Source organism: Cavia porcellus, unplaced genomic scaffold (genome assembly GCF_034190915.1).
Source record: "Cavia porcellus strain 051 isolate PalLab524CR breed Dunkin Hartley unplaced genomic scaffold, mCavPor4.1 scaffold_23, whole genome shotgun sequence".
Classification (NCBI taxonomy): domain Eukaryota; kingdom Metazoa; phylum Chordata; class Mammalia; order Rodentia; family Caviidae; genus Cavia; species Cavia porcellus.
Window position 1 is genome coordinate 47,279,031 of NW_026947506.1, and position 8,023 is coordinate 47,287,053.

Consider the following 8,023-nt stretch of genomic DNA (forward strand, 5'->3'; position numbering starts at 1 on the left):
CCCTCTCTCTGCATCCCCTACCCATCTGGACAGAGTCAGTATTTCTTTTGGGTAAAACTCATTCAGTATTGCTGGATTTCAGCACTGCTTACAAGTTTTGGACAAACTGGTGAGTAGTGCTGAAGTTGGACTAAAATTTGTTTTTCTTCTCCCACGTGTGGTAAGACTGGACAGCCCGTCCAAACGCCGTGACCCTGTGACATGGGAGACCAGCAGCTGCTGCTTAGGAGGTCGCCCCTGCAGCACCCCGGGTCTGAAGGGAAGGCGCCAGGGGCAGAGCTGCCGTGCGGGCCTGTGTGAATCACAGCAGCACAGAGTAGCTGGTGCTGCCTTCACCCCAGGGCGTTGGGGCCTATTTGTTACCTGATTAATTTGGAAGCTGGCTCTGGGTGCTGTGTGTTTCTGTGATAGAATTCAAAACCGTGAGGCATTGCTTACTGATCAATTGGCAAGTCATGAGCAACATTATCTTGGAGGCTGGCACGACAGAGCCCCTCGCCTTCAGTGGGAATTGCTTGCTAAAACTCTTGCCTGCAGCATCTTGGGAGGCAGGTAATGCGCTCAATTTATTTGTAACTTTAAAGTGAGAGAATGTACCTGGTTTGGGTTGATAACTGGAGGTTGCAATTGAAAAGAAATTGTAAGAAATAAACTAAGAAGCTAGAGGTCTGCTTTGTAGAAAAGTCATTGATTGATTGTTTTTTGTTGATCATTGTTGATCATTTTTATGCCTAAATCTTGTAACCTGGACAACTATTTCTAAGATAACAATATACAAGATTAACTAGTGTTGATTTCTTACTGTTTTTTGAAATTCTGTATTATTTCTATCCTTTTTTTCTGTTTTGCTTTAAAAAAAAAACTGAAAGAAATAAAAGATGTAAAACACGGGACTGGGGATTTAGCTCAGTGGCCTACGTGCCTGCCTTGCAAGCAGGCAATCCTGAGTTCGATTCCTGGTACCGATTTAAAAAAAAAAAAAAAAAAAAAAAAAGATGTAAAACACAAGCAGAAGTGTGGGGCACCATATACCACTTGTATTTTCACCTCTAAATTTCAAGCAGCAAAACTAAGCTGGCGTTGGTTAATAACCACTGATTTTTTTTAAAGCCAGTTTTTCAGACCAAGATAAACAAAATCCCTTCCTCTGAAGGGTTACCTTTTACAAAAGCTAGTAAGTGATCAAGCAAGTAAATAACAACAAAGCTCTGGACGTAATGTGAACTTCCTCAGAAAGATTCTGGAATGTGAAAAGGAGGTGTTGGCCGTGGCTGTGTCTTGGGACTCTGGAGCTGGGTCCCTGTGTGTTATTGTCTCCCCCACAATCTACACAGGGTGCTACAGAGACCTCTCACTAGGTACAAGTGACAGCATGAGTGAAAATGTCCCACGAAAGCCTGTCCCTCCAGCCAGTGTTTGAAAGGTGATAGGCAAAGAGAAGAGACTGTGTGTGCCTGTGTGCGTGTGTGTGTATGTGTGTACGCTCGTGTGTGCTGGGACAGGGGCTATGCAACAAACTCAAGCCATACCCTAAATCACATCTGTCCCCTGGAGAGTTTCTGTGAGCCTGAGCCTGAAGGTGCTTCTCATCCCGTCCCTGTCCCCAAGGGAAGCTGGCTGATAAACCTGTGACCCCCTCACTTTCTGGTGTCTGGATGACCGCACAGGAGGACCAGCATGGGGAGGGAGGTCAGGTGAGAAAAAGACGAACTACAAAACATAGAGTTACTGCTACTGGGTTTTCAGCATTTTTCAAGAACTGCTGAAGAGAAAATCAGCAAGATTGAGAAACACTGAAGCAGTATCCTCACCCGTGTGGCCTGAACGCACCTAGGGACCCCTGGGCCAGCCACGGCAGGTGCGTTTGCTTCAAAACCCAAGGGGGCATTTCCCACGTTAGACCGTTCTCGGGTCCACAAAACAAAATTAACATATGTGACGTTACACGAAATATGTTCTGAGGCTATAATGTGGTTAATAATAAAAAATCAGCAAAATTCAGACACAGAATTAACCAACACATCCAAATGATGCATATGTTAAAGAGAAAATCCTAAAGTAATTAAAAAATAGAGAAACTTAATGAAAATTTATTATATCAAATACATAATAAGCTGCCAAAACATTACTGAAAGTGATTTTTCTAACTCTAGGTGCTTATACTAAAGATTAAATCTCTCTAATCAACAATATAATTTATTACAGACTTGAGGAACTAGAGAAAGAAAATAATAATTAAAGAAGTAGGATAAAAATAAAGCAAAATAAACCAGTGTAATCCTGTAAGACTGAATATTAAAAGCAGATTGGACAAAATAAAAAGAAGAAAATAAGCATGTCAATATTATGAAAATGTTTCATCAGAAAAATTGATAAAACTCTGGGAAGATTGAAAAATATAAAAATACTTAAGAATAAACACTAGAAATTAAGTAAGAATTATCACTATATCCCACTGCTATAAAAAATCCTAGGTGATATTACAAATAGCTTTGTGTGACAAATTCCACAATAAGCAAAAATTTTAATTCTTTGAAGTCAAAAACCACCTAAATTAAACCAGGATAAAAAAGGCAACTGGAAAAGCCTCATCAATTGGCAGAGGAAGAAAATTTATTGATATACACAAAGATTTGATTAAAGAAATTCTCAAAGGTGATTTAAAAACTTAATATAAGAAAGGAGGCATTTCCTCCACATGATAAAATAGATACATGAAACTCTGTAGATAACTGATTGAGTGACTAAAGTTTAAATGTTTCCCCCACCAAGTCTGTGAATATGAAAACAATGTCTGCTGTTAACCTTAGCTTTCAAAACAGTAATGGAGTTCTTGCCAGTGGGTTGGGCAAGAAAACGAAATACTTTGTGTGGATTGCAAAGGAAAAAATAAAGCCTTCATTTGTGCATGACGTGATTGTCTCCAAGAACAAAATCTAAGAATTCTACCCAAACTATCCTAGAACTAATGAGAGAATCTGTTAAATTTACAGGATGCCAACTCAAAACAATAACAATTTTCATATGAATAACAACCAGCTGGCAACTGAACTCCACGAACAGTACCAGTTATATTACTCTTAAAGTCTGAAGAGCACAGTTGCAAGTCTGTGGTGTTATTACACTATCCATACATTGAGAACTATAAATGACTGAAGACATGAATCCGAGAAGACAACTGAACAGTCAGACATACCATTTGTATGGACTGGAGGACTGAAGGTGTAAGGTTAGCAGTTTTCCCCCAACTTACTCGGTAAGTTTAATGCAACTACTTTCAAAATCCTAGCAAGGTTTATGTGATCACAATCACACTAGGATGTGTATGGAAAGGTGCACACTCTAGGTAGCTAAAGCTACTTTCAAAAGTAAGAATGACATGGGAGTAACCACTCCAAGTACACTAAGAGCTAACATCGAGCAACAGGAACGGGACAATGTATTCTCTGTATAGAAATAAATATATACACCACTGGGACAAACCAGAGTCCCCAGACAGTTTTAGACAAATGTGCATATATTTTTGACAAAGTTGCAAAATCAATGATAATAAAAACAATAATCCTTCAATAAATGATGTGGTATTACTTGTTACCCCCAGGCAAACAAGAAACATCAACCTAAATCTAATGCATAACTACATATCAACTAAAAAAATAGAATTAATATAGTGACTTATCCCTGTGACTCCAAAACTCTGGGAGACTGAGACAGGAGGATAGTAATTTCAAACCCAGCCTGGGCAGCTTAGCAATTGAATAAGACCCTGTATCAAATAAAAATTAAAAAAAGAGACAATGCTGATGTTTAATAAACACTGGCTATGTACATACTGACTTTGCCTCAGTGTTTCTGCTTTGATTCTGGGACAGGTATTGACAGGTAGTTGTCAAAGAAGCATTTATCACGTGTAGGTTGATATACATTTCCTGGTAGTTGCAAACTGGTGGTCAGCTTAAACACCAGCTGGACTGAGCCAGCATGGTGCTGAGTGTAGATGGCCCCCCTGAGGACTGTTGCCACCATGAACAGTAGAGCTGGAGAGGAAGAGTTTAGTGTTCTTGCTTCCCCACAGTTTTGTTGCTTGGAGCTGTGGGTTCTTTGGTGCTGTTCCTTTTCCTGGAGGAGCCTGCCATTCTGGCATCCCTGATATGAACTAAGCTGTTATCACTTGAGGAGCTCAGGACCTTGTTGCTGAGAATGGCTGCAGCTTGCTTCGGGGAGCTCTGGTCCTTACTTTGAGCATCGCTTTCTGTCTCCAGAGGGGAAGGTGCTGGTGTTCAGTCTCCAGGAGAAGCTTGCCACACTGTCTTCCTGTTATGAACTTGGCTGTTTTCATTGTCGGAGGGGCTTGGAATCGCATCATTGCTGAGAATGACTGTGACACTTGTCATGGGAGCCCTGGTCCTTATTTTGAGCATCACTTCCGGGCTTCAGTGCAGAACTCTCAGCCAGCTGGCACAGTTCCTTCACCCCACTGATAGAGACTTTCCTAGCTTCCACCACTGACTTTTGGGCCTTCCCAGAGCAGATCTGTGAAACGGACTTGCATGAGCCATTGTTGTGAGGGCATTGTCCTCATTCATGGAGGGCATTGTCATGGGCTCTAGGTCTTCAGATGGACTCATGCAGGACACTGTTGTGTGATCCAGACCCTCGGCTGTATTCCTTAGTTGTGTAGTGTGTGGACAGATTTCCTGTACTTCCTTTGTACTTGAAATTTGGGGTGATTATTATAAATAATACCATAAATCATATGTCTTGTTTTGTACTTATCCTTGCAACCCTCAATACAACAGGAATTATTTGCATAGTAAGTAAGAATTGTTCATAAAGAAACATTTAAGTAGTAGATTCACTGCACAAGCATGAAGATCAACAACACTGCATGTCCTGGTGGAATAATTTTTTTTTTTTTAATCGGTACCAGGGATCGAACTCACGACTGCCTGCTTGCAAGGCAGGTTCTTATGCCACTGAGCTAAATCCCCAGCCCCTGGAATAATTTGTAATAAAAATATTGTGTTGGGCAAAGAAAAATGCAAGGAAACAAAAGATGTAAGCTAGTCAGAAAATTTAATTAGAAAAAATCATCTAATTTTGATAAATGTGAAATGATCATTAAATGGTTCATACTTCTTGCATTGTGGATGTGGTAATCAACACATACTGGATGATTTGCTATTTTATTTTGAGTTCATTTTCATTCTCAGTAAGCAAATATTTGTGGAGCAATTACTCTATTGTATTTATCACTCCGAACTTACTCTGTGTTCCATTAGGTAGACATGTAAGTCTCATGTTTTGTAACCCAACAGATATTGAAAAGAGCTTTTCCTGAAACCGTTCTTGTGCTGGTTATGAGCAATAAAATATCCATGAACTCCCTGAGTAGAAAGAATCTGGAAAGTGTTTGGATATGTACATTTTCTTTCCTCTCAGTCCATTCATTTCAGAAAAAAGTTACCTCTCAATCAAGACAGGATTGTGTCTGGCACCAGGAAGTAATAATGAGTAGAGGGTGTAAGCTCCTCTAGATGACCAGTGAGACTCATTTCTTCTCCTGCCATTTATTTTAAACTTTTCTTTTTGACTTTGACTTGGTTTCAGAAAAGAAACCATGAAATTTAAGAAATAACATCCTTTCATTGAAACCCTACAGCACAGAATGAAAGACCCTTGTTTTTAGAGCTTGAGCAGCGGAATTTGGAAGATAGGCATTTTCACGCATTAGAGTTATGACTCTGTTCCTCCCATACCTTTGTCTACATCGAATTGCAGAGTTATGGCTTCTGAATTAAATTATAAAAGTAAACATACGGTAGACTCTGGAGGGGAGACGGCAGGGGGAGAAATGGAATTGCGCACTAAGGTGTCTTTACGTGAATCGGATTGGCTTGAATCAGGGTGAGCTGAGGAGGAAGGTGGGGGTGGTGAATGGTGAAGGGGAGAAAAGGGAGTGAGATGGAGGAGGGGATGTTTCATGCCAGTCTAAAGACAGCGAGAAGCTCTGCTCCATGAGCAGTCAGGAACCAAGGGATGCATGCGTTCAGTAACTGAGAAACAGCATCCTGAGAGTGAGTGTAGCTATAAGAGCATGTATGTGTTCAGGCACAGAAAGCTGAGGTTGCTAACATCCTGCTGCCTTCATTTCCTCTGTGGAGGAGGCGGCATGACTGCTCATCTCGAAAGAGAAGCAGGGAGACCCATTTAGAATTACAATCCACCCGCCAAAGGGAAAGGTCCACGATGTGGGTAGAAACACACAGTCCTCTAAAGACAGCCTAGGGCAGCTGGGTCACTTGTAAAGAATTACTGACAGCAAATACAGCCTTCTGTGATCTCCCAGGGCAGCAATCCACCTCCAGGCTGTGGAAAGGAGGTGCTTTTTCTGAGATGGGAAGCCACTTTCCAGCCTTTCTCATTCTGAGCAGCTCTAACCTGCACCTTTCCCCTGTTAGAGTCTGAGGCTTATTTGAAGAGTTTAATCACCAGCTGGCAATGCTGAATATTGAGTCTTTTGTGCAGGGAATGGAAGAGTCTGTTTTCACTTTTTGATTCACTTATTCTTCTAGGGAAAATGTTTGTTATACTTTGAAAATATATTTTTTATTAGTTTGTTGGGTTTTTTTTTTTTTTTTTCTTTTTGTCTTTTTTGTTTTTATCGGTACGAGGGATCGAACTCACGACTGCCTGCTTGCAAGGCAGGTCCTTATGTCGCTGAGCTAAATCCCCAACCCCTGTTAGGTTTTTTCACTGCAAGATATGATCATCCATCATGTTGATTTTATTCTCACGTTAAAATATTCACCCCTTAATGGTTCATCTTTTGTTTTATTTCTCTTAATCAGTCCATGAGTTTAAACCCTGAGAGTAATTTAATTTTCACCTTTGTGTAGTCTATCAGTTACTGTTTCAAAACATTCCCAGTCCTTTTTCATTTTTATTTGGGGACACGGTCTCACTACGTCATTAACTTGTCTTGGCTGGGAATCAAGTCGGAATCCTCGTACTTCAGCCTACACGAGTGCTGGAATTAGAGCTCCAAACTTCCCCTTAAATTATTTTTGGGTGAAATCCCTTTTGATTTTCCTCTTTATTTTCTTAAATTTAATATTTATTTTTATTGCAGTCCTGTATTTTTCAATAATTTTCTAATAAATGAGGACATTAAAAAGACTTCTTGAGAATTTCCTTCTTTTGCCTTTGAATGTTTGAAAATTTTTAAAGAATCGTTTATGCAATATCTGCTCAGCTCTTTTCCTGTGGACTGTAATGGATATGCGTATTTATAAAGCGCTTTCTTTTCCTCTTGTTCTTACTAAATTCTGTCAGTTCTTTTCCAACATTTTATACCATTAACACTTGCCTCGTTTTGCTCAGACGTTTTTCTCCCAACTACAAGTTGAACATTACCAGCATCTCCAGGGTCTGAATTATGGCAGAGTGTATGACACGGTGAGTATTTCCCTGGAGATCCATATCTCCACCATCTGCTAGAAACCTAGGATCTCTACTGCTTTCTGGAGACTCAGGTAAATGTCTTGCTTCAGGGCCATATCATCCCCTTGGTCTCTTGATTTGGATTTCAGATCATTTTACTAACATAGTAGTAGGATGTGATTGTTTTTCTGTAGCTGAGACTCTATTTTCAATGGTTTCTGTGAGATCTGTTTTATATTTTCTTTGATGTTTACATTTTCTCCTCAGTCTGTTTTCTTCTTGTGAAGCCATATTAGTGACAATTCTTAAATACTGTTTCTCAGGTTCTGTTCCAAGATCTGAAATTGGAGGAGGAAAAACAAGTCCTTTCTGAATATTTTGCTTCTCAGAGGCTAAACATTTTCAGAGTCTGTCCTAGACTTTTGTGTCAGCTTTCCATTGCTGTGAAAAAATACATTACAACATCAGTTTTAACAAGTGAAAAATATTTGTGTTGGCTCACACTTCCAGAGGATTCAGTCCATGTAGACTGATGCCATTATTTGGGGTCTATTGTGAGCTGCTCAGTCATAGTGACTAA